This window comes from Callospermophilus lateralis, unplaced genomic scaffold (assembly GCF_048772815.1).
Source record: "Callospermophilus lateralis isolate mCalLat2 unplaced genomic scaffold, mCalLat2.hap1 Scaffold_79, whole genome shotgun sequence".
In the NCBI taxonomy this organism is placed as follows: Eukaryota; Metazoa; Chordata; class Mammalia; order Rodentia; family Sciuridae; genus Callospermophilus; species Callospermophilus lateralis.
In genome coordinates, this window is record NW_027515935.1 from 8,616,019 (window position 1) to 8,639,596 (window position 23,578).

The 23,578-nt window shown below is 44.9% G+C and overlaps 1 pseudogene; it reads left to right on the plus strand.

Moving 5' to 3' along the window:
* Positions 1–6,721: 6,721 nt before the first annotated feature.
* On the plus strand, positions 6,722–19,579 carry LOC143386694 (B-cell CLL/lymphoma 9 protein-like; annotated as a pseudogene).
* The last annotated feature ends 3,999 nt before the right edge of the window (positions 19,580–23,578 follow it).

A 23,578-nucleotide genomic window follows, 5' to 3' on the forward strand; every position in this document is an offset into this window, starting at 1 on the left:
ATGGATTTTTAGTTATACTTGCTTTATACTTGATTTTGATAGGGATTATAATATATACTCTTATCACAGTGTACTCGGTGTTTATATTATGTCATTATTATAAAATTAAGAATCTAAACAGGTATTGTTCCATTAACTCTTTTATGTTCTTTGTCCTAAAAATACCATAAAGGTTTCAAAAGGATTTTATGATTTTCAATTTAAACAATCACATGCATTTTAAAGATGAAAGGAAATAGTCTTTTATCCTTACTCACATATTTGCTGTTCGCATTTTTCTTTTCTTTGTGTGAATCCAAATTTTATCTCATATCATTTTCCTTCAGTCTAAAATCATCAGTTGGTATATGTTGCAGTTTACATTTATGGTCTGTGATTCTGAGATGACTTTTGTTTTTCCTCTTCTCCCTTTAAGGGTGTCTGTCATCCTATTACCTTCTAGCCTTCGTTATTTCTGATGAGAAGTAGTGTTTCTTGGTATCATTTTCCCCTTACTGTAAATTGTCTTTTTTCTCTCTGATGAAATTTAGGATTTCTTTCTTTACACAAGTAGTTTAGCATTTTGACAATTGTGCAAATTGGTGAGATTTGCTTTATGGTTCCGCTTAGAGATTGCTCAGCAAATTAGATCTGCAAGTTGATGTTTTTCACTGATTTTGGAGAAAGTTTTGCCAGTTTATTCACTCCCATCTACTTCTGATACTCCATGTTTTGCACCTTCTAGCTGATGGTCTATTCATGTTTTACAGTATTTTCTACTTTCCTGCTGAAAACTTTTTATTGATCTGTGTTCAGTTTCACTTATCATATTTTTGTTCTAGTCCATTGTTAGGCTTACTCAGTGAAATTTTCAAGTATTGTATTTTTTGATTCTAGAATCCCATCTTTAAATAGTTTGCTGTACAGTGAGTTTCTGTTCATTTATTTTTTAATCATATTTTGCTTATAATGTTTGAATATTTATAACTCTTTTAAAATTCTTTTCTTCCTATGTCAACATTGGTGTCATCTCTGTATGTTTGTATGGCATGCTTTATTCCTAATGGTTATATTTTTATTTCTCCATGTATCTAGTTATTTTTAATTTCATGTTGTAAATGTAGAAAATCTGTTGTAAAGTTTTGCTTTCTGTTAATTTCTGCAGAGTTTAGTTTCTGCTTTGATTAATAGTTTGGTAAATTTATTATTGAGGCTTTATTTACATAGATAATGGCCAAATTTTCCAACTAATTTTAACTTATTCTAAAATAAAATGAATTTTGGGATAGCTTCTTGATAAAATTATTGACTTCTAAAGTGTGAACATTTTTAAAATACTTTACTTTTTTAAGGTTTAGACTAAGTTCAAAATTTAGAAATCTGTTCACAGCAGCAATTTTTGCTTACAAGTTACAATAATACATATGCATGAGTGCTTTAATTTATTCCATAGAGCACTGTGCTAATGTCAGGGGTTCAGCTGAGTGCCTTTTGGTTTGTTTATTTTTGTTCTGATTCTTGGTCATCAGTTGTTTCCTTTATAAAGGCTGCCTTGCAAAATCATGCTGTTTATCAGGACTGGAATGAATGTAAGTAGGTTAAGTAAAAGTTTAAATCTGCTACTAGGAAACAAGTTTTTATATTGAGTAGCAGTGTCATTGTGTACAGAAAAACTTTTTTATTGCTGCTTTTATGGGTTCAGTATTATAGGTGATAACAGTTTAAGAGCTGAAAGTGTGGTCTTTATTCTTAATTTGAGGCGACATATTATTTGGTGTTGATTCAAGAAACAATGGAACTTCCATTCCGTATGACACAGATTTATAAATACGATACTAGTATTAAGGTGAAGTTAGTAAGGTTAGGGAAGCTGAGCAAGTTGTACAAAAAATATGGAATTGAAGGTGAGCATTGTATTAGTGAGATTTGATTAAATGGACAAAAGGTAGAAACACTAAAGAACCATAAAATATTTATGACTGAAATCATGTAGGAGTATTAATCTGCCTTGTGATTACAGTTGGATGTAACCAAGAGTGTTTGAATGGTAAGGCACCAGAGTTCACTCCTTGAATGCAAGGTCTGTGATTCTTGTGCATCTCTGACCCTAGTGCCTATAATCCTCGCTAGATGATGACACTAACATGTGCCATTGTAAGAAAATTAATATATATATATATATATATATATATATATATATATATATATTAGGGTTAGAAACACTATTTACAATAAACACTTGTGGAACAGATTAGAATAAACATTCCTTTTCAGATTGAAGAATTTGAGATTCTGTTGACAGTGAAGTACTGAAAATGCTCATTTACCTCTTAAATCTGGGAGTAATGGGTTTTTGGAGAAGTATTTTAGGAAGATTACATTATAAGCAGGTGATGTATTATGAAATTGTGTTTTAGGATGATTAAGAGTGACTCTTGCTCAGCAGTTAAATAGATATGTCACAAAAGCCCAATGTAAAAAGTAACTCAGGAGATATAAGAAAAAAAAATAATTATAGGGATGGTGGAGTAAGAAGCAAAGGGGAATCAAAGATGCTGCTAGTTTACAAATCTGGTTGACTTGGATGATTATAGTACTACTTGTGGTGTTAGAAATATTAATAAGGTTTGATATTGTCCATAGGCATAGGAGGAATAAATGAAAGTTATTTGATGAATTTGGCTTTAGATATTGTGGATTTTAAGTGATGGCAAATTACTAAAAATGAATGCTTTCAGTAGAAATTTGGAGGCTTAGGATCCAAAATGCACAACTGAATTTAAAACTGGGAATGTGCATTTGGAAATTTATTATCCATAGAGGACAAAATCACAAAACTAAACGAGCCATTCAGGGGTTACAACATAAAATCAGAGCACATAATGAAAGGCAGGTGCTTTCAGTTTTTAGGTTTTTTTTGGAAACAGAAGTGAAAGTATATAAAAGAGAGACCCAAAGTTTAAATCTGAGGGAGGCCAAGTGGTTCATAAGGTTTGATGCCTTAGTGCAGGGATGGGGGAAATATAGCCCATGGTTCATTGTCTATTTTCATGTGGTTCATTTTTTAAAATTTATTTAGGAATTTTTTCCCACTATTTACCGTCTTCCAGGTGAGATCACCTTTAAGAAAGGGGTTCCCGGACTCCCCACCTCCAGGATGAGCAGTGCAGTGTCGTGACCGGGGGTTTCAGTGAGTAGGGTGGAGAGAGCACTGGGGCACAGGCCTGGCTTTGAGAGGTGGTCTTGAGGAAGTTTGGGCTTTGCTTCACGGACCTTTTCCCCTCTGTATCACCCAACTCCCCTCTTCACCTCCTGTCCCTTAGTAAGCACCATCCTACTATTTACTTCTTTGAGTTCAACTTTTTCCAGTTCTGTGTGTGAGGTCATGCAGTATTTGTCTTTCTGTGCTTGACTTATTTCACTTAAAGTAATGTTCTCTGGTTTCATCTATGTTGTAGATGACAGGATTTCAATCTTTTTTAAGGTCAAATAGTATTCCAGAGGGTGTGCATGAATGTAACACACTTTCTTTAACTGTTCATCCGCTGACAGATACTTGAGTTGATTCCACATTGTGGCTATTGTAAATGCTATAGTGAGTGTGAGAATGCAGATATTTCTTCTCCATGTTGGTATCATTTTCTGGGTGGATGAAACCAGTATTTTCATGCCATTGTAGTAAGTTCTGGGAGTAGAGGGATGAACAGGTCGGTCTCCGTCCCCACCTTCAGGGAGCTTCTGGTGCTGTTAGAGATGAATGTCACACAGATGATCACATGATCACACATGTGATCATAAACACAGAAAAACGCAGGGTGCTGTGAGAAGAATGTGATGCAGACTCCCGTGTAGATTCCTGATTTTAAGGAACCTTCCTTCTCTGAAGAAGAAACAAGCTGGGACTTCATTCTTTAAACAAAAATGTGCAAACTTGACGTGGGGGTTAGCAGAGTGTCAAGTGTCAAGAGTGACTCCCAGATTTCTGACATGAGCAACTGAGTGGATAAAGGGGACATTTACTAAAGTGTGGGAAACTGAAGGAAAGTCGTTTGGGAGGAAGACTACACAGAGACAAGAACTCATGTTTGATCCTGTTGGGTTGGAACTGTCTGGGGGAAGTGTGAAGTGTATGGGTGGGTGCAGTCGCAGCTGGAGGCTGAGCCGTGGGGATCTGGAAGCTGTCGGCATGGAGAGGACTCCAGGATGAGCGCAGCCAGGGCCCAGAGAGACTCCCGAGGACCTTGGGGCTTTAGAGCCTGAGTGGAGAAGAGGCCTCAGGGAAGCAGGCATAGAATGACTGGAGCACTAGGAGAAAACGAGGGAAACCAAATGAGGTCATTTTCAAGAAGGAAGGGATCTCTGGCAGAATCTAGATGAGTTGGGCGTCATGGTGCATGCCTGTAGTCCCATCACTCGGGAGGCTGAGGCAGGAGGATCACAAGTTCAAAGTCAGCCTCAGCAATTTAGTGAGGCCCCCTAAGCAACTTAGTGAGACTCTGTCTCAAAATAAATATAAAAAGTGTTGGAGATGTGGCTCAGTGGTTTAGTGTCCCTAGGTTCAATTCCTGGCACCCCCTGCCATCCCCCACAAAAAGATGAGAATTTTGCTCATTTGTTCTTACTGTCAGAAGGCCTAGAGCTTGGGGTGATAAGAGAATAAGGAACTATATGTAGAAGTACTTTGAAAATAAAAGTGTTTTATGGTCACAGCATTATTACTAGAAAGAGTCTGTGCTACCAGCTCATAAATTCGTGGTAGACTTATAGAGATTTGATATTTGTAATATGTTTTGCATTGCTTTGGAAAGAGATTGCAACACAAATGCTGGGTGTTTCCAATCAGTGAGAAGCCAAGTAAGTCACAGAAGTCCCAACCCTCTTAGTGTGTTGTGCTGAGTGTTATAGAAAAACCAAAGACCTTGAAACAGGGGGTTGTCTTCAGAGACACAGCCTTCACACAGGGGTAAAATACGCACATGGAGTGGTCAGTGTGTGTCACAGATGGGAGGGACCAGGAGCTACGGGCCCTATACAGGGGTAATGCTTTTCTTTCCTGAGGTAAAGGGTTTGGAATAGCCTTGTCCGTGCGGATGCATTTGCTGCTTCCTCCCTACCAGAGGTTGCTGATATTTGTTGGGGATTTACAGAATGCTTTATGATTCTCTGTCAGATTAGACAAACACAATCCATTTTATAGTTTAAACTGGAAAAGCAAAAAGGCTGAAATGTGATAGGGATAAAATATAACCTTAAATTAATAACAAAATGTTTAGCCTAGCAACATTCCCTATGTTTTGTTATAGTTCTTTTTCCTGTCTTCTCTATTTAAAAAGTGTGTATATTCAGAACTTCCATGAATTCCTTCTGTGTCCCAGGTAAAGTGGTTGGGACTGTAAAAATTTCTAAATGACAAAATAGACACTTGGTAATGATCATACTGCCAAAACATAGAAAATAACTGACCCTCCCAGTATTAGTCTAGTTTTCACCTCTGGAAACACATGTAAGCTGCAACACCTGAGCTGTTTGTGACACGTTTTGATTCTTCAGCTACTGATCCTGCACTTAATAACCTCCCCCTTCAGTCTTGTGTTCTGAAGTAAGACACCAGCAGCAGAAGGGGAGGGAGGGGAGGGACTGACTCAGGGTATACCTGGATTTTCCCTTAGCCAGTCTGGGCTTCCCTAAATAAAGGGCTTTCTCATTTATTCTCTAGCTAGGTTTGGGAATATTTACTTGACCTTTATGCTGCACATTAGCCTTGCAAATTGGCTCAAAAAATATATTAGCCTTCAAAGATGTTCTTTTACCTTCAGAATTATGGATCATTCCCTTGCTTACCCATGCCTAAAGTCCCTGTCATTAAGCAGTGAGAACACAAGACACATATTTGGCATAATTTAATAGAAAGATCATGGAAATTGGGAACAGAACTGATTGTATTTAGTATTGGCTCAATATTTGTTTTCAAAAGTACCTCCTTTCATGTCTCCTCGCCCTTGAGGCCCTAAGAAAATAAGCATAGATTCATTGGATTCGTGGTTTGAAATTGGGGTGGGTTTGTTACATTTTGGTGCCATTGTTTTGCCACCAGAGCTAAAATAGCAGAGAGTCACTGGATCTGCACTTCCCAGTGGTTTCAAAGCATTGTTTTAGAAGAAAAAAAAAAATAAAATGTTTTTGAGGATTTTGTATTCAGAAGTAGAGAAATGTGAAGGAGACTAAATGGCTAAAGATTAAACTGCATTTCTCCTCTGCTTACAGATGCCTAGTTCTTGCTGCTTGGGTGGGAGGTTGTGTGCTGGGATAAGGTCTTAGTCACTCTTCAGCTACTTCAGCACCAGAGCCTGTGGCCAGGATAGGAGTGTCGCCCTTTCCTTTAACTCTGCTGGAAGCTGAGGGATGATCTTGCTGGCTCTTTGTTGGCTGGTGCTTTCCTCTTGATCCTGTTGTGATGTGGTTTTATGTTTCAGTGTTATGTTATGTCTCACCATTTTGGGGTGTTCTTTTCTTGTAGAGTGCCCTGGAGATGCGAGATTTTCTTTTGGCAGCAGGAGGCACACACCCAGAGAATGCGGGAACTGCAAGGAGAAAGGACCCACTTCCCCAGCAGAGAAAAACAAAGAGGAAAAAGGAGTACAGGTGGTCAATGCTAAGGGACACGCCAAGCAAGCAGTGGGCCACTGCTGCTGCTCCCAGCAGCTGCTTCTGCGATAGCCCGAGAGGAACTCAGTGAGCCCGTCCCTGTTTGTGACTGCAAGCTCAGGATTTCAATCAATGCATTCCAGTAACCCTAAAGTGAGGAACTCTCCATCAGGAAACGCACAGAGGTGAGGACAAGGGCCACTCCCCACGGCCCCTTGGGGATTCCTGGTGCACCACAGACACTTACTGATGATACGGTGTGTTGGGATAGAAACAGATGACACCCAAATGGGAAAGGAAGGGAAATGGAATAGTAAATAGGAACAGAAGAGTCACCGGGCTAATGACAAAGCTTATGTAGTTTCCCTGTAGTATTCTTTACTCATTGTTCTTGGACCTCTCCTCTTTACCTCTGCACACCTTGCCAAAACTCGCATACAAAGACCAACAGGACAGTTGCTAAACTTGGCAAGGTGAGGGCCTGAGGTTGCCCCAGTCCCATGCCAGCTTTCCCTCTGCTACCCAGTTCTTGAGTTTCATTTTGAAAGGAGCCTTTCCTTCCCGCACTGGGGCAGTGGTTGGTCTACCCTGTTTTGGTAAAATGCACTGTTGGGAGGGATTCGCGTCCTGGAGGATCTCCCTAAGCTTCCAGGCACCAGTGGGTTTCCCTCTTGCTCTCTGGGACTGTCCAAGTTTCCCAGCAGGGAAGCTGGCCTCTCCTCACAGCTGTCTGTCACCAGGCTGGGGGTGCATATTTGTTGACTCTAAACTAGTCTCCGTGTGAGAGTCACTTCCCTATGTACATAGAAACTGTTGTCCTTTATTGACAGAAGGCCTAGAGATGGGTCCCCATGTGACCAGGTTTCCTGAGACCTGGCAGTCCACTGTGTTCAGTCCTCCTCTGTGGATGGCTCTGAAATGGGAACGAGCAAGTGGCTGAGGTGCAACATGGGGTGGTTATTTAGTCCTTAGGGTTTCCTGGACCCACTGAAGAAATTGCTGCTCCTGTGCCTGGTGTCTTATCTCCTTTTGTTATTTGTTTCTTCTAGTAGCCCTAAGTCAAAGCAGGAGGTGATGGTCCGTCCCCCTACAGTGATGTCCCCATCTGGAAACCCCCAGCTGGATTCCAAATTCTCCAATCAGGGTAAACAGGGGGGCTCAGCCAGCCAATCCCAGCCATCCCCCTGTGACTCCAAGAGTGGGGGCCATACCCCTAAAGCACTCCCTGGCCCAGGTGGGAGCATGGGGCTGGAAATGGTGCCAAGGGCAAGGGGAAAAGGGAGCGAAGTGTTTCCCCCGACTCCTTTGATCAGAGAGATCCGGGGACTCCAAACGATGACTCTGACATGAAAGGTATGTCTGTAAGATCCCTGAGACTCAGAGGGAAGTCGTGTCCTGAGGGAAAGCCTCTGACATGGGCTGGAGGCCAGAAAGGCCAGCTCGGTCAAGTGGGGAGAACAGGAGTCAGATTCAGGAGTTCTCCCAGGGTGTAATGGAACTGTTCCTTCTCACTTTTCTACTCACTGGAGCCTAGTCTGGAACCACCTTGTTGAGTGCTGCCCAGGGGTTGCACATAGTTTGACAGGGTACCTCACAGGGCTGGCCACATTTTTATGCATGTCTTTGGCCTCTGTGCTGATTCTCCTTCATTTTCCAGTCAGTAGCTCCAGCCTCTCTGCAAGTGGCATCCCCTCCTGTTCTCCATCCGAGTAGTCTCCCTGGGCTTGGGTTTGTGCTCTCTGGTTGCCACTTTGCTAGGCTTGCAGACACAAGAGGAAGCCTTGGTGGCCCTGACAGTACTCTAGACTTGTCACAGCTGATTTCACTGTGGCAGGAATGAGGGACTACCAGGTGTGGTAGAGATTTGGCAGGTACCAAAGTGGAGTCAGCCAGAAAGGGGTATGATATGTGATTTTAGGTTTTTTCCTCCTAGTGTAAGAACAAAAATCTAACTGTAGGCCAGAATGTGAAGTTAGTTTTCAAGAACTGGAACCCATATGAAAAATGGAAAACCTTGCCAGGTGCAGCAAAAGCTGGCCTCATGGTTATCCCAGCTAGCCTGGAGCCTGAGGCAGGAGGATCATCAGTTCAAGGCCAGCCTGGGCCATTTAGTGATGTGTAATGGAACTGTTCCTTCTCACTTTTCTACTCACTGGAGCCTAGTCTGGAACCACCTTGTTGAGTGCTGCTCGGGGGGATGCACATAGTTTGACGGGGTACCTCACAGGGCTGCCCACATTTTTATGCATGTCTTTGGCCTGGAGACTCAAAATGAAAAATAAAAGGCCTGGGGTTTTAGTTCAGGGTAGAGTGTTTGCCTAGCATTCAGAGGCCCTAGGTTTAAGTCCCAATATTGTGAGAAAAAAAAGAAAACCTGGGTGATTGTTCCCCCTTTCTTTCCTCCCTACCTCTATTCCTTTCTTTTCTTTTCTTTCCTTTCCTTCCTTCCTCAGGTGTTGGAAGGCCTCCTTAAGTTTGGGAGGCCTACTATGAGGGCCAGCACTATGCAGATGCTAGGGGTACCATGGTCAATAAGATAGACGCAGTAGCCGTCCTTAAGGATTTGAGTGTATCTAGAAGCTGATCGTTAAATAAACAATGAAATTTCATGAATGCTGAAGTAAGAGAAGTTAGGGGACTATGAGTTCCATTAGCTGGGGCATCTAGGCAAGTCCAAGAAGTTTGAGAACTGTTACCAGGAGGGAGGGACAGTTATACTGATATCTGAAGGATGTATTCTATTTACAGAAATGAGGAGGGAGGGTGCTTTGTAATGAGTCATGTAGGGAGAAGAGTGTTTGAAATTTTATAAGTAAAAAGAAGGTTTCCTCTTAACAAGATAGTTTCTCCTTGAAATTCTCAAGGTGGGTTTGTGTTGTGATGCTGTAATGCTGGCAGGAAAAAAAAGAGTCTCAGTCTTTCCATGACAATGAGTCTTTTATTCTTTTCGAATGTAATTCTGCTGACCATATAAAGTCCCAGGATTCCCAGCACACACCACACTCCATGACCCCATCAACCGCCACAGTCCCCAGGTCTTCCACCCCTTCCCATGGACAAGCTACTGCCCCAGAGCCCACACCTGCTCAGAAGACTCCAGCCAAAGTGGTATATGGTTTTCTACTGAGATGGCCAATAAGTAAGTAGATGGCACTGTCTTGCTGTTAAACGTCACTTATGTGTGTGGGGAGAGGGGACCTTAATTCTTATTCCCCTTCCCCTTGCAGATTGATTTTTTTCCCTCTTGTATCATGTAAAGTTGACAGTACAAAAAGAGATAAAATAAAATGTAAATCCTTCCCCATCTTACTCCCCAGAGGCAACCACTGATAATACTTCCTTGACTTTTCTTTCAGAAATTTTTTGTGCTAATACAAATATACACATCTACCTTTTTTAAACATAGAAGAGTGATTGTATAATAAACACTTTTTCTACAATTTGCTTATTATTATTTTTTAAATGCTCCAAGTAGTAAATATCTATAGTGGAATAATTAAAATAAAAAAAAACCACTAAAAAGAAAAACCTCTGGAATTTAAACATAACTACCATGAACATCTTGCTATATATGTTCTGAGTGGATGGCTGAATCGATTTTTATTCGTTTATTCGTCAAAAAATACCCTGTGTGCACTTTTTTTCTTTTCTTTTTCACTTAAGATAAAAAGTGAATCTTAACAAACTTAAACTTTTCCTATCCCTGGGTGTTTTTGAGATTTTAGTGTTCACATTTCTCAGTTTGGGATTTTGAACTAGGATCTTCTATAAAATACCTTAATAGTAGGTTCATTAAGAAGAAGAAAGTTTGGGGCTTTGTGTTTTGTTTTTTTAGTGCCTCTTTTGGGGTACATTCATGGCTGTCTTTTAGTTTCAGGTGTTTGATGATAATAAAATGTTTCCCTTAGTTTCTTCTTCTGTTCTTAAATTTATTTATTTATTTATTTATTTATTTTTTATATATTTTTTAAGAGAGAGAGAGAGGGAGAGTGAGTTTTTTAATATTTATTTTTTTTTAGTTATCGGCGGACACAACATCTTTGTTTTGTATGCGGTGCTCAGGATCGAACCCGGGCCGTACGCATGCCAGGCGAGCACACTACTGCTTGAGCCACATCCCCAGCCCTTAAATTTATTTTTTTAGTCGTTGATTTACTTACTTACATATGGTGCTGAGACTTGAGCCCAGAGCCTCACACATGGCAGGCTGCGCTCCACCACTGAGCCACCCCCGGCCCCTTGGTTTCTTCTTATCCAATATCTCTGGTGGTTCTTGGTGCTTCTCCTTCCACTCCCTTAGAGGTCCAGCATGGGGTCCATTTGGGGTCACAGTGAGTGAGACAGAGACATGGCCTAGCATGTTTTACCTTTTGTCTCTGGAGAGCTGCTGAAGCCATGTTGAAACCATCGTCTCTTTCCACATCCAGAACATCTCCAGCAGCAAGGCGGACAGAAGCACAGCCCCTCTGGTATGTGGTTGAGAAGTGGGTCCACAGTGACTGCCCAGGATCGGGTGGTGATTGACAAGGAGCTGTATTCTGGATATCTAGTGTGACCCTGGTATTGTGGGACCTTAGGCATGTCACACTGTGCCTTTCTATCAGATGCTGGTAAACTGATGATGAGTGAGGGGAAGAAGATGCTAAACAAAAGAGGAGCTACACAGATATTTCAGGGTCACCATCTCTAGGAAAATCTAAATTCAACCTATATGTAGAGCAGATTTTTAAAAAAATAACATTCTTGAATTAGTTGAAGAAAAAATATGCAGTGTTTATTTTAATGCATATAGTTGATTAAATTGAACCAAACAACATTTCTGGTGCCTGGCATTGTCCAGGCATTGCACCAGATGCTGTGGGGAGTGCTAAGAAGCTCAAGATACAGTCCCTGTGTTCAGAGAGCATGAACTCTAATACTGGTATGAGTCTTAATCATGGGAAAGTTAAATGACAGTAAGCAAAGTTATAATTCCAGATAAAATCGGTGCCATCTTGTCTACTGTGTGTATCAAAGAAATCTTCATCTCTGTGGACGTAGCAGAGCTTGAGCTTTCCTCAACTGAGGGATTTTATATTTCCCAGGTTATCTGCACTACTCAGATGGAGAGTGAATATCATTATATTTAAAATGCTTGTTGTCTGGGGGACCACTGGGTACCTTGCAACCCAGTCGAGCTTTATTGACTTAATGATAGTTCTTAATACAGTTGTCACCTCCACCTTCTCTGGTGCTAAAATGTAATCAGAATTGGAGTTAAGGAGGGAATTAGTAATGATACATTGCTCCAAATCTGAAATGAAAGGGGTAGTGAGAAACAGTTTCCTTGACTGTAATTGCTTTATTAAAACTGGCCAACCAAACCAAACCTGAAACGGCACGACAGGGAAAATTCGGGTGACCTCCATGCTTTGGTTGAGGAGTTGCAAAAGTGGAATTGAACAGAGTCAAACAGATTGAGCTGATTTTACCCATACAAATCTATCTACAGACAAATGTGCATCAGTACTTCCAAATGAAACATTTGTTTATATATTTTTTTACAGAGTATAAATACTCAAAGATGTTTTTGCTTATATGAAATATAAATTCTTCATGTAGATACACATAATAATTCATGTGCAGATTTACCCAAAGGTAAACATTCCAGAGAGTAAGTGGGGAGGTAAGTTAAGAGCCTTGTGGATTTAGGAATACAGAATGGATTAAATGAACAAGTAGGAACAAATGAACACCAGAAAGGGATTAGGAGGGTCACTGAAGGCTGGTGAAAAATAACTGAGAAAGTTTGTAGACCAGGCCCTTCTTAACCCTCTGAAGTCTCAGCTGTGCTAAAGTTGAGACCTAGAACATGTACATCCTTCTTCCAGACAGTCGTAGTGTCTGTGTCACCAATTGTAGGTAAGGGAGCTTTTATCCAGGACTCAGTTTAGCAGTAGTACTTAATAAGTTAAAAAGGGCAGCCTGCTGTCCATTGGAAGGAACAGATCAAGGGACACCGCGAGCTAGATCACCTCAGACTTGTGTGCAAACGCTTCCTTCCTGCAGATTATCCTACTACAGTTAATGTACAAATTCTTATCAGATAGGGAATCAGTGATCACAAACTAAAAACAGAAACCATAGATGTGAGGCCCCTGGAAACTCAAGGAGGGGAACACTTCAGTCGTCACCCTACCGGAGGGGATGTGACATGGAGTGGCCTCCCACTGTATCCAGCTGGCAGAGCACAGAGCTACAAGTGAAGCATCAGACCTTTTGATTGATGACGATAAGTCTGCATACCCTATTGTACTTCCAGGAAAAAGAAAAAGGTGTTAGGTGTAGCCTCCCACATACCAAGGAACTAATCTTTTCCCTGAATCAAAAACACATAGTAGACATGTGATATCAAACCTGTTTCTCGAAATAGACATTCAGATTTATTCTCTTTGGCAGATTGGCTCTCCCCTGGCATGCTTATACAGTTATTGGAACCCGATCTTCAAGAAGGGAAAGAGGATGCCATTGGACAGTAAGGTTTAAAAAAAAAATCGAAACATCTCTATGTCCAAAGAAGGGTTGTACGTAAATAATTTCAGAATCAGGTGTCAGTAGAGAATTATGTCATTGGGACAAGTCCTTTATAACATATCTTGCTCTTTTAATTGCCCCTCTGTTCAGTTTACCAATGATCTAAACAATCTCATTTATCTTCAGAATACACAGATATCTGCCATTCACAATGATCCGAAACCTCTCCCACAACAACCCCCAGCTCCAGCCAACCAGGACCATAATTCTTCCCAGAACACCAGACTGCAGCCAACTCCACCCATTCCGGCACCAGCACCCAAGTCTGTGGCACCCCCACGTCCCCTGGACCACGACAGTCCTGGGCTGGAGAATAAACTGATTGCTCCTGTGGGTAGTCCTGCCAGCTCCACTCCATTGCCCCCGGTTGATACCGGGCCAAACTCAACGCCCAACAGTCGAGCAGTGACCCCTGTCTCCCAGGGGAGCAGTAGCTCTTCGGCAGATCCCAAAGCCCCTCCACCCCCATCAGTGTCCAGTGGCGAGCCCCCCACACTGGGAGAAAACCCTGACGGCCTGTCTCAGGAGCAGCTGGATCACCATGAGCGCTCCTTGCAGACCCTCAGAGACATCCAGCGTATGCTCTTCCCTGATGAGAAAGAATTCTCAGGAGGACAGAGTGGGGGGGGGGCCCAGCAGAATCCTGGGGTATTAGATGGACCTCAGAAAAAAACAGAAGGGCCAATCCAGGCCATGATGGCTCAGTCCCAAAGCCTGGGTAAGGGTCCTGGGCCCCGGACAGATGTGGGAGCTCCCTTTGGCCCTCAAGAACATAGAGATGTGCCCTTTTCTCCAGATGAAATGGTTCCACCTTCTATGAACTCCCAGTCTCTGCCCATCGGACCTGACCACCTGAAGCACATGACCCCTGAGCAGATGGCGTGGCTAAAGCTGCAGCAGGAGTTCTACGAGGAGAAGAGAAGGAAGCAGGAGCAAGTGGTGGTGCAGCAGTGCTCCCTGCAGGACGTGCTGGTCCACCCGCACGGGCCGAGGGCTGTGGGCCGAGGGCTGCCCCCTCCCTACCAGGTGACTCCTGGTGAAGGCTGGGCACCCGGGGCTGCAGAGCCGTTCTCTGATGGAATCAGCATTTTGCATTCTCTCCCCCCCCAGGGGCATGGCTCCCCATCCCAACATGCCAGGGAGCCAGATGCGCCTCCCGGGATTTGCAGGAATGATAAACTCTGAGATGGAAGGGCCAAATGAGCCCAACCCTGCGTCTAAACCAGGCCTCTCTGGAGTCAGTTGGCCAGACGATTTGCCAAAAAATCCCAGATGGTCGAAACTTCCCTCCCGGCCAAGGTGTCTTCAGCGGTCCTGGCCGAGGGGAGCGCTTCCCAAACCCCCAAGGATTGTCTGAAGAGATGTTTCAGCAGCAGCTGGCAGAGAAGCAGCTGGGTCTCCCCCCAGGGATGGGCATGGAAGGCATCAGGCCCAGCATGGAGGTGAACAGGGTGATCCCAGGCTCCCAGCGCCACATGGAGCCCAGGAACAATCCCATCTTCCCACGGATACCAGTCGAGGGCCCGCTGAGTCCTTCCAGGGGCGACTTTCCAAAAGGAATGCCTCCACAGATAGGCCCTGGTCAGGAACTTGAGTTTAGGATGGTTCCTGGTGGGATGAAGGGAGACATGCATCTGAATGTCAGCATGGGGCCCAGCACTCAGATGATGCCTCAGAAGATGAGAGAGGCTGGCGCAGGCCCTGAGGAGTCGATGAAGTCCCGCCCAGGCGGCTCAGACATGCTGCCTGCCCAGCAGAAGATGGTTCCCCTGCCATTTAGTGAGCACCCTCAGCAGGAGTATGGCATGGGCCCCAGGCCATTCCTTCCCATGTCTCAGGGTCCAGGCAGCGGCAGTGGCTTGCGGAATCTCAGAGAATCAATTGGGCCCTACCAGAGGACTAACAGCCAGCTCAGTCATATGCCACCACTACCTCTCAACCCCTCGAGTAACCCCACCAGCCTCAACCCAGCTCCCCCCGTCCAGCGTGGCCTGGGACGCAAGCCCCTGTATATATCTGTGGCAGCCAGCCAGGTGCATTCCCCAGGCATCAACCCTCTGAAGTCTCCCACGATGCACCAAGTCCAGTCCCCAATGCTGGGCTCACCCTCGGGGAACCTCAATTCCCCCCAGACTCTATCGCAGCTGGCAGGCATGCTGGCAGGCCCCGCTGCTGCTGCTTCCATTAAGTCCCCCTCTGTTTTGGGGTCTGCTGCTGCTTCGCCTGTTCACCTCAAGTCTCCATCACTTCCTGCCCCATCACCTGGATGGACCTCCTCTCCCAAACCTCCCCTTCAGAGTTCTGGGATTCCTCCAAACCATAAAGCTCCCCTCACCATGGCCTCCCCAGCCATGCTGGGAAGTGTAGAGTCAGGTCAGTATGTCGGCATCCTCACAGTCGCACTCATACCTAGAGATTGCCAGACCCTGATTTTGCTTAAGAAAATTGGTGTCTTTGAGTGTAACCAGAGGAAGTGGCCTTTGCCAAAACTCGTGGCAAGGTGCATCATTCTGAGTACTGCGTTAGGTGTTTGCACAAGTACTCAGCCCTGCAAAGTGTCTGTGTGTGGTGGGTGCTATGGAAGGAGGAAGGGAGTGGGACGCTGTATGTCAGTTGCCACAGTGACTTACCTTAGCACAGTGAACAAGGCTGGTGAGATAGAACGTCCTAACAGTGGGGAAATGTGACTTCCTCAAATCCTGGGCCCACCCACTTCAAGGTGAGTCTTGTCCCACACATAGAGGGAAGCTATTCTAAGACTTGTTTGGTTCTTGTAACTATAGTTGCCCACAGAAAACTCCATTTCCTCAGATCAGCTGCAGTTTGTTCATATTTTCTTTTTGGGAGAGACCCTCACTGATGATAGTAGCTTCGTGGGTGGAACCAGAGCTCTGGGGTGTGTGCTAGTTTTGGTACAGTCTCCACCTGAGAAAACTAGAACCAGAACAAGATGGGAGGCCTGTCCTGCCAAGCCAAGGGTCTTCCTCTGGGGTAAGAGGGTCATTAAAACAGTGGAATAGCTAGCTGCTTCGGACCTTCTTAGGTCAAGCATCATGGCCATTGTTTTAGTTAGCTTTTTTGCTGCTGTGACTAAAAGATCTGACCACAAAAACTTTAGGAGGGAAAGTTTATTTGAGGGCTCATGGTTTCAGAGGTCTCTGTCCATAGAAGGCTGGCTCCATTCCTAGGGACTCAAGGTGAGGCAGAACATCATGGCAGAAGAGTGTGGCAGACGGTAGCAGAGAGAGAGAGAGAGAGAGACTGCCCACTCCAGATAAAAAATACATACCCCATAGCCACTTCCTCATGAACCACTTCCTCCAGCCACAGCCCACCGGCCTCCAGCTACTACTCAGTTGGTCCCAGCAGGGATTAATTCATTGATTAGCTTAAGGCTGTGACCCAACTGTTTCTCCAAACCTCCTTGCATTGTCTTACATGTGAGCTTCTAACCCGTAGCAGTCATGGAAATTAAGAGTTTGTGTAGGGTGATATGGCTGGTCCTGGGGTTGGGCACTAGTCTGGCTTCATGGGATTCTAATACCTGGATCAAGTTCTTAATTGTGACTGGCAAGGGAAAGAGTTCTATTTATATTTCACATTCTTTTCAATGAAATGGTTGTTTGTAATCTCATTTTTCTAATGTATTCCTGCTGGGTTTTGTCTTCACATCTGCTGATCCGTCATCTCCATATCACGCCACAGTCTCCTGCACACACAGAGAGCTTGACTAGAAGATTGATGACTCGTGTCCTTGGTCTAATAACACTGTCCTGCTCATCTGTCTCCTTCCTGGCCTTGCCAGTTCATAATCATAAGGCCCAGTAGCTCTCAGAACCAGTGGACTCCCTGCCCATCTTTGTTTTGTTTTGCTTTGTTCTCCTAGATGGCCCTCCACCGCCTTCAGCCAGCCAGCCTGCCTCTGTGAATATCCCTGGAAGTCTTCCCTCGAGCACACCTTACACTATGCCTCCAGAGCCAACCCTCTCCCAGAACCCTCTCTCGATAATGATGTCTCGAATGTCCAAGTTCGCAATGCCCACTTCGACCCCATTGTACCATGATGCCATCAAGACTGTGGCCAGCTCTGATGGCGACTTCCCTCCAGCCCGTTCTCCCAACCTGCCATCAATGAATAACATGCCAGGTAAGAAGCCAAAAAGATGGGTGTGGAGCTGGTGCTGACCAGGGAGAGACTTCCTGAATTGTTTTCTTAGAGACAGGTGGACATTGAACAGTTAGCCATGTGCCATCAGAGTCAGTCTCAGTGGAGTGGAAGTGCCTGACTAGAGGAGGATGACCTTCTTCATCAGCTCCTCTGAGGCTGTGAGAGGGCTTCCCTGTTCTGTGTACCTGGCGGGTTCTGGACTTTTTCCTTTGGGGTCATCCTGCAGTCATGCTGAGGTCATTTCTTTCTCACATGCTGATGGGAATGTTGTTAGCTCTCACGTGGTTTCCTGGAAACGCACCCTCGAGCCACCAGCCACCACAGGGTTCCAGAGAGTGGGAAGCCCCTGTTTCCTAGACGAGTCCTTTCTTAGAACTAGGGCCATAATAAAAGTCTTCCTTTCACTGTTTGCTCTGTCTGCCTTCATTCCTTCACCCACTCCCACCTATGCCCCCACTAATCTCAGAAAAAAAGGCGTGATCTTCAGTGGTGAAGGTGATGGCAATCCCAGTTAACCAGGTTAGGCTGCGCTGTGTGAGGGGCAGACGCCATCCCTGCCGCCCTCAGTGACGGTCCAGAGGGAGGCCAGAAGTTTAGACATCCCAGACACTGGCAGACAGGACACTTCCCCTTTTCCATTAAACGTCATCGCTGTCATTGCCTTGACGTGTCTTGTAACCTGGAGTTAAATGGTCTCTTGGGAAGGCAACATAAAATAATGCCAGGTGTCAGTTGGAAAAAAAGACTCGTTTGGGTTCTTTGTTATAATTCCTAACAATTGGATTGTGGAACCAATAATCCTCCATCTCCACAAAGGGCCTTACTTCAGTCGTTCAGGCAGATTATTTTCTTCCTGTGTTAAATTGTCTCCAGTGAAGACGACAACACTGTTTGCTTATTAACATAGAATTTTCCCCTTGCTGTCTTCTGCACAGTCATGTCATATGCGTGGGTCAGACGCCCCCCAAGTATGTTTCAGTCTTTGATGGCAGAGATTTTGTTTTCCCACCAAATAACTTTTTTTGTTAATTTGATTTATTAGTTTTTCTGAGTTGCTTTTAGTTGAGTTGATTCCTTTGATATCTTTATTTTTCTAGGAATGGGCATTAATACACAGAATCCTTGAATTTCAGGTCCAAACCCCGTGGTTCCGATGCCAACCCTCAGCCCAATGGGAATGACCCAGCCACTTTCTCACTCCAGTCAGATGCCCTCACCAAATGCTATGGGACCCAACATACATCCTCATGGGGTCCCAATGGGGCCTGGCTTGATGTCACACAACCCTGTCATGGGGCATGGGTCCCAGGAGCCTCTGATGGTACCTCAAGGATGGATGGGTTTCCCCCAGGGCTTCCCTCCAGTGCAGTCTCCTCCACAGCAAGTCCCATTCCCTCACAATGGCCCCAGTGGAGGATAAGGCAGTTTTCCAGGAGGGATGGGTTTCCCAGGAGATGGCCCCCTCGGCCGCCCCAGCAACCTGCCACCAAGTTCAGCAGATGCAGCACTCTGCAATCCTGGAGGCCCAGGGGGTCCCGACTCCTTCACTGTCCTGGGGAACAGCATGCCTTCAGTGTTTACAGACCCAGATCTGCAGGAGGTCATCCGACCTGGAGCCACCGGGATTCCTGAGTTTGATCTGTCCCACATTATTCCATCTGAGAAACCTAGCCAGACTGCAATATTTCCCTCGAGGGGAAGTCCCAGGCTGTAAACAGCCCCAGGGTCCTGGACCTGGTTTTTCGCACATGCAGGGGATGATGGGTGATCAAGCCCCCAGAATAGGACTAGCATTACCTGGCATGGGAGGTCCAGGGCCAGTAGGAACTCCGGACATCCCTCTTGGTACGGCTCCATCCTTGCCAGGCCACAACCCAATGAGACCACCAGCCTTTCTCCAGCAAGGCATGATGGGACCTCACCATCGGAAGATGTCACCAGCACAATCTACATTTCCCGGCCAGCCCACCCTGATGAGCAATCCAGCTGCTGCCGTGGGCATGATTCCTGGCAAGGATCGGGGGCCTGCTGGGCTGTACACACACCCCGGGCCTGTGGGCTCCCCAGGAATGATGATGTCCATGCAGGGCATGATGGGACCCCAACAGAACATCATGATCCCCCCCCCAGATGAGGCCCTGGGGCATGGCTGCTGACGTGGGCATGGGTGGATTCAGCCAAGGACCTGGCAACCCAGGAAACATGATGTTTTAAGCTGCTAAGATTGGATGTGCCGATGCTTGTCGAGATGGGATTCCAGGTCCTGAGCACTGCTCGGAGGGAGCGCCAGGAGTGCTTACTGTTGGTCATGCAATAGGGGGACAGAGACCTGAGGGCTGCTTTGGGGGAGGGGAACTCGAGAATGTATGGATCTGTCTGAAAACAAATTCTTCATTTAATCAACAGGTGTGTTTTTTTTAAGATTTATTTTTTAAAAATTATTTTTGTGGACTTGGGTATCCCATGATGGCACCTACTTTTGGGAATCTGTAGCTGTGCTTTGAGAATTGCCATCGGTCACATGTTGCACCATTCTCTGTATGTTTACGTCATTTGGACTGGCTTCTCCCAGGATTCTTCTATGGTTTTTTTTGGTTTTGTTTTTGTTTTTAAATTTGGGCTTTATTTTTTTGTGTGTACTGTACTATATTGTAAAAGGGATTTTAGCAAAGACGTTAGTCTTTGGGGCAAGAGGAGAACAGGAATGCTGGGCTGTTTACTTTAGGTGGAGAATCCATCTTCAGACTTTGGACTATTTTCTCTCAACTCCAGTGTATAGAAAAACCAAACTACGACCTCAGAGCAGAGTATTAATGAAAAGCACAAAAAAGGAACTAAGTTCAGCGAGGGGTGGGGGGATGGGGGAAATTTTTCTTTTTAACAATAATGAAGCTTAGGACATTTGTTTCAGTTGAGTGCTCACCAGCACTGTCTGTCTCTCTCAGTACACAAACCCACCATCAGGTCTTCTCTGTTTCCCCCACACTTCCCATCTTAGCTAAGTGTGTTCTCCTCCCTCGGGCCCCCCTGGTGACACTCAGCCCCCTCCTCTCCCCTCCCCTGTGGCAGCTGCAATACCTGGTGTTCTGCTGGAGACTGCTCCAGAGAAGCCCTGTTCCTGCTGAGTGTCCTCCTGGCCCTGCAGGGAAGCTCTGTCTTGGGAGGGCCCTTGGCCTTCTCCCTGGGCCTTTCCACCCCCAGCCCACTCCCCCTGCCCACCTCATTTTCTGTTCTCTTTTTATTAGGAATTCCCAAGTGAATTTTATTAATGTGGGAGTGGAACAGATGCTAAAAGCTATCAAGGATTTTGTTTTTGTTTTAGATTTTGTGGTTCCTTCCCCTTCCTCCCCTCCCATGCATAAAACGTTCTGTGTGACCTCCATTAAATTTGATACGAAACCACTCGCCAGAGCTGTGGTGTCAGAAAAATAAACTATATTGTTTCTTACAAAATGGAACTGCCTTTCTGCTCACTTGAGTCCTGTGTGTTTCGTGTTGGTGTACTGGTTGCCACGTGCCCAGCAGCGGAGAATCCATGTGTTAGAGTTGGTCACTGGGGCGACAGGGGAAAGTCTCAAGAGTGCCTTCTCGGATGAAGCCTGTTCCTTGCTACGGAGGAGTCATTACTCAGGAAGTTCATCCTGTACTGTCTCAGCCCCAAAGTCCTGGTTATGAGCAGAAGAGCAACCCTAGTCCCCTTGCTGACCTTGACCTCTCAGGCGGTTGATCATACTATTTATTAGGAGTTTTTGGTGACAGTTTAATGGTATAAAATAATTAAGAAGGCAAAGATATGTTCAGCCATTTGAACAAGCTGAGAGGTGTCCCTGCCTCCTGCCAAGATTAAACGGTACTACACCTGCAGAGTTTGGTCTGTGAATGTTGCTCTTTCCGACAAGTGCATTTAAGAGCCATTTTCTCTCACCTTCAGCAGTTTTCTAGCCTGAGCAACACAAGAGCCCCAGACAGCAAACATGTGGAGGAAAGTGTCAGAGCGCCTACTCTCCCAGTCACCTCCATGTGTTGTCCTGCTGATTTTTGAGGGGCCCTATGAAGGAGGTGGTTATGATTTCTTCTGCACTTGAGAAAATTGAGCTTAGGAGTTTAAGAAACCCAACTCAATCAGATCTATTCTGTTGGTATTGGGTGGTGTGACTTTTTATGTTCTAGAGAAATTAGGATAGTAAGAGGTTTTCATTTTGCAAATTCAGCCATCTCGCTAGGTTTCTTGCTAGGTTTCTTTCTTAGAGGACAGGGTAACAGCCAAGCATGTGGAGCATGAGATGAGAGCCTTGAGGAAGGCTGGGGACTTTCATTTGTCCATGGGCTCGTTTCTTAGCTGCGCTCCTTGCACATAACCATGGAATAGTGTCACAGTCACTGGTGGTGTGTTGTCCCCTTGCTCCTGCCAGGCAGTGGGGAGCCAAGTCAGGAAAGGGTTGCAGAGCAGGTACCACCTTGGAGGGCAGGCAAGAGTTGGGCGGCCTCTGAGGAGGCAGTTACAGTTGGCTCAGGGAGTGCTGCCCCCTTCTGGAGAATTGCTGCAGTACAAATCAACTTTCCCATTTCCAACTAGTTGAGACTTTTAAACACGTCAAATCTTTCATTTATTTACTCTATCAACATATGCCAACATTTCATCATGATGTGTCTGATAAGCCAAGTTTATTTGGAGCTATTACAACTTTTTCTACTTATTATGAAATAAAATCAAATTTTGAGAGACTTCATGTGATTGCATAGGGAACTAATGATGCAAGATTTTTTTTTTTACAAAAAATCAATAAGTGATAAAAATTTCTCATCCATATACAATCCTGTGAAGGCTCAGCCAGTCTTCTCTTACCCGTTCTCCCTGAGTTTGGGATTGGATGGAGGAAATGCAGTCAGTCATGGCCTGCTGCTTCAATTCAGGGGTAAGGGGTGGGGCATGGGTGATGACATTATTTCTTAAGAGCATTTTTACTAACACAATCTGAAATAAAGTAATTCTGCAGTTGTAAATGAACACATACTGTAGTGATCTTATGAAGGATGTGGCATGAGAAAATAAAATTCATTCATTTTGTGGTGTTGGGGATCAAATCCAAGGCCCTACACTTGCTAGGCAAGCTCTCTGCTACATTCTCGACCCCCAATAAAATTTAAGTCACTCTTCAAAAAATTGATCCAACCTCTTTCCCAGTTTTCCTGCTCTCTCACAACTTCTCAATATTGTGATTGCTGTTCAGCTGCATCACTGGGGCTGTTAGACCCCAACTGGTTTAATGACCTGCTGTCACTGTTTGGAATTCTTAACTTCTTGATATTGTGCCGCACATTTCCATTTTTTGGAACTGGGATTGGAAGAGCACTGTACTACTGACCAACGGCTCCAGCCCTTTTATTTTGAGATGGGGTCTTGCTAAGTTGCTAAAGCTAGCCTCAAACTTGTGCTTCTCCTGCCTCAGTCTCCTAGGTAGCTGGGGTCACAGGTGGGCACCACGTGCCTGGCACTGCATTTATTCTTACTTTCTGCTTAACCAGCAGCTGGGAGCACCCCAGCTAGACAGTCGTGTTCCAATTAAACTGTGTACCCCTCTGTCATTTCCTTTTCTTTCTCTGAGCACTTTCAAAGTCGTGAAAGGAGAAGGAAATAGTCTTTAATCCAAGGACACATGTATTCAACAAAACTGGTAGAGGAGCCACTGTATGTAAGAACTGGGCTAAGGCTGGGATGAAACAGTCGATGTTTGATCAACCACTAACAGACAGGTCCCCACTGGTGTGAAAGTGCTGACCCTGGTCCAGCAGGCCAACAGGCCATCTCCATAGAGCCTCAAGCCAAGGGGATGTTGTGTGACTCTTGAAGGAGGGAGTTTCCTGTTGGTGAAGGAAAGGGAAACAGCAGGGTGGTCTCTTTAAGGGGGCAGAGTACACCATGAGCCCAGAGGAAGGGGCGGTCCTGAAACCCTGGAGCGGCCCACTTCAAGGTTCTGAGCAAGAAGGCTTAGGGTGTCACTTAGTGGTAGCGGTCGGGCTTAGCATGTGTGAGGCCCCGAGTTTGATCCCTGAACCACAAAATTTGTAAATCAGTTTTAAGCAACGGAATGAAGTGATCCGATTTTTTTTTTTTAGTTGTAGTTGGACACAGCACCTTTATTTTATTTATTTTTATGTGGTGCTGAGGATCAAACCCAGGGCCTTGCACATGCTAGGCAAGCGCTGTACCAT